The following is a 3,920-nucleotide window of genomic DNA, read 5'->3' as shown; positions in this document are numbered from 1 at the left end:
TCAGTTGCCCTACCAGTCAACCCCCTGGGAGTTATAATTTCCTCCATATCCATCACTATCGTAGAAGCCTCCATAGCCACCTCCACCAAATCCTCGGCTGCTGCCATGCCTCCTTCGCCACTTCGGCTGCTGCCTGAACGGCTACTACTAAAGCCAGAACTGCTGGAACCACTAGTTTGTCGATAGTCTCTGGCACCAAATTCTCCACCGAATCTACTCTTAGAACGTCCACAACTACTACCCTTGTAATGGTGTTCATATTTTCCAACCAAGACGGGACTTCTTGTTTAGCCTCAACAAGAAGATCCAACAAATCCTTTGTGATACTTATGTTCCTTTCATTAAAGAATGAGGTGGCAAGGCCAAGGGTCCCCACACGTCCTGTACGGCCAATACGATGTACATATATTCTTCAATATCACTTGGCAAAGCAAAATTGATAACATGTTTCACATTTGAAATATCTAGCCCTCTTGCTGCCACAGCTGTCGCCACTGGAATCGGGCTCTTCCCCGAGCGGAACTGGCGAAGGGCCTCCCCTCGATCTCTCTGTGATCTGTCACCATGAATACTGGTACAAGCCTATCCTTCATGGTATAAGAAATCCTCCAGAGAATCTGCACCCTTTTTGGTCTCCACGAACACTAAAGTTAATGAATCCTTCCCTGTTGCATTTAAGAGATCAAGCAGAAATGACCGTTTATCTGACTCTTCCACCCAAACTACTTCCTGTGTGATATTCTCAGAAGTAGAGCCTACTTGGCCTACAGCCAAAAAGATATATTCATCCAAGAAGTCACAAGCAAGCATCTGTATTTCCTTAGGAAAAGTAGCACTAAACATCATGGTATGACGAACACCCTTTCACCGCATAGTATCTTGTTCAACTATACGACGTATCTGAGGTTCAAATCTCATATCCTATCGGCTTCATCCAACACTAAGTATTGGCAAAAGTCTAATCCAATCTTTCCTCTTTCCATCATATCCACCAAATGTCCTGGAGTGGCTACTAACAAGTGGCATCCACGTTGTAAGTCCCGAATCTACTGACCAATATCAGCACTACCATAAACTACGCAAGGACGAACTCTAGACCGGTATGAAAACTTCATGGCCTTCAAAGCTTCAGCTGGACCATCTGCATATATTTGACTCAGGATGGGCAAAAGAAATGCAGCCGTTTTCCCAGACTCTGTTTGGGCACAAGCCATCAAGTCTATTTTTTCTTTAATAATAGGAATGGCATGTTTTTGCACTGGAGTAGGATGAGTATAATGAGTAAGCTCAGTGTTCCCCATGATAATTTCTCCCATCTCAACATCGCTGAAACTTTCAATATGTGGAGGACAGTTATTGCCTCTTGCCTCTACTGGAATATCATCATATTTCTCAAAGTTAATACCAGTGTTTCCTACAGAAAAGAGTTCCTGCTCCAAGCATTCACTTGGTGGAAGTGGTTTTGACCAATCATCTTCATCTGATTTGTCACGCCAACGACTGTGCCCACTCCGTTCAAATTTACCAAAGCCAGTTCTATCACCACAAATGCCAATACCATCATAGTCACTCCATCCACGATCATCAAATCTTCCCCTTGACCCACTTCCACCATCACTGAAATAACTGGGCTTTCCTCTTGAACCACGGGACTCAAAACTGCTGTATGCATCCTTATCTTTACTACAACTCCAACCTGAACTGTCCTTATCACAGAATCCTTTAGATGCCTGTCTGTTTCTTAAGTGAGGAGGTATTATAGCGCCCTTTGCTAGCTGTACTTCCTCCTGCACTCTGATTATCACCAGAGTTCAGGTCGAGACCAGCAAACTGCTGGTCCAGCTCACGCACAGTTCCCACCACCACATGACTCATCCCTGAGGAGAACCGAGAGCTCGTGGTTTCCCACTGCAGGTCTAGTTGGTCCGATTACCGGACTACTCGCCAGGGAACTGCAGCTCTCGAGAAACTATTTTCAAGAGTGCATTTTATCAACCCAATTTAATTCCTGGCCAGTTTTCTTTTTTGCTCATTCAAATGGTTTACAAATGACTATCAATTTCCATTTTCATTTGAATGAAATTATTTTCATCGCATCAGTGTAACTCTCCAGCCATGTTTCTGTCCACATGAGATTCTGGGGACTGAGCAAGCACCACCGTGAACCCTCATGAACGGCCACTGTTTCCAGTGAGTACAATTTCCCGAGACACATATAAACATTTCAGTTTCATCATGTGCTTTTTAGTCAATGTCATCTTCAAACCTGTGCCATTTGTGATGAAGGTATGCATTATTTATTAGGTAAAAGACCAATCATTAGTATATGTTTATTAGTTCATCCTTGAGAACACAGTCCCAGTTGCTCCGTGACTGAGGATGTGATCATGGCACTGCTAACCCAACACTTCTGCACATTTCTAGAAAGTCTTTGCCATGGACGACTCTCCAAGCCTTTCTTTGGCCAACATCCTGCTTTGCTCCAGTCTCTCAGGTTTCCGATTCCTCAGGCTTCCCCCTCTGCAAATGGGATTCTCTTCCCTGTGTCCTAAGGTCAACACCCCAATAATCCATCCCTCCTGCGGAGGGCTCCAACTCACGTCCCTGCACGTCTCTGCCGTGATCACGCTTTGGTGTGTGCACAGCCGGTAACCCGCCTTGGTGGCCAGACCCTGGCCCACTACCTACGGACCGGCTCCAGGTCCTGGTGCCTGGGGTACACTTAGGGTCGGCGTGGGGCGGCCGGGAAACACCCTCATCCCCTCTCCGGGATGCGCCGATGACTCGAAACGGTGAGCTGGGCTGCTGCGCTGGCACAACCAAAGTCAAAGCTGTGCTGGACTCTGTGTGTGCCGGGGGCCAAGGGGTGCAGAGCTGAGGCTCCCCGATGGGCCGGTGTTGACCTGTGTCACTGCTGAGTGGCTCCTGCACGCAGGCGAAGCGACAAGCTCCACCACTGCCCACAGGAGCCCTTCCCACTCAAGGCATGGGGAAACTGAGGCTCAGCGAGGGCGTTGTGCCCAAGCAACCCAGCTACGCAGCTGGGAGACAGAGGAGCCAGGCTTCCACCCCAGCCAAATGCCTCTCTCCCTCCGCCCGCCAGGTGCCCAGAGCAAGCTCCTGGCCCTCACCGGGGGCCTGTTTCACGGAGAAGGCTGAGCTGACCAGCCGAAGTGACCGAGCTGTCCTCACGGCGGCCCCCTGTCCTCTGTGGGGTCCGCCTGACCCCCGGCTTCCACCATTGAGGCCTGGGGGCCGGGGCCATCGCTCCCCACCTGCCGCCTGCCCTGCGCAATCCCAGGTTGAGGTGCCCAGGTGGAGGTGGGGCTGGGCGGGGAGAGCAGATGGGTGACCTGAGCCGGTGCAGCTCCACTGTCTACGCTGTCCCCACATCCCTGTCCCCGAGAGCACGGAGCCTGCGCGGGCCGCAGAGCCCGCCACGGAACTGGGCGGTAGCGGCCGGGCCTGCTGGAAGGTTCCCGAAAACAAGCGTCCGCAGCACCACCTGAGCCCAGAGCCGGGTCACACCTTCCCCGCGCAGGTCCCGGCGGCACCGCAGGAGCAGGGGCGGCAGGAGCGGGCGGAAAGAGCAGGAAGGTCACGGGCGGTGGCCGTGCGGGCGGGTCCACCGCGCCCTCCGAGGCGCAGGCCGTGGGCGGCGAACGCGCACCCTCGGGGCTCTCGCCGCCCTCCGTTCGCGCCCGACTGCCCCAGACGCTCAGCGGCGTCCCAGGGCGCTGCAGCAGAGCAAGCAGTGGGCGGCGCCGGACGGTGGGCGGGGCGGGGCACGGAGGTAGTGGGCGGAGCAGGGGGCAGGGCAGCGGCCCTGGGAGGGTGGAGCCAGGCGGTGGGTGGGGCATCGGGCAGTGCGCGGGGCGGTGGGCGGGCATAGCGTGGTAGGAGGGGCAATGGCAGTGGGA

The 3,920-nt window shown here is 53.2% G+C and overlaps 1 pseudogene; it reads right to left on the bottom strand.

Moving 5' to 3' along the window:
* Positions 1-3,712, bottom strand: LOC105878088 (ATP-dependent RNA helicase DDX3X pseudogene; annotated as a pseudogene).
* Between the last annotated feature and the right edge of the window lie 208 nt (positions 3,713-3,920).

This window comes from Microcebus murinus, unplaced genomic scaffold (assembly GCF_040939455.1).
Source record: "Microcebus murinus isolate Inina unplaced genomic scaffold, M.murinus_Inina_mat1.0 scaf010_hap2_Mmur4.0, whole genome shotgun sequence".
Taxonomy (NCBI): Eukaryota; Metazoa; Chordata; class Mammalia; order Primates; family Cheirogaleidae; genus Microcebus; species Microcebus murinus.
This window is presented reverse-complemented; position numbering and strand designations above follow the sequence as displayed.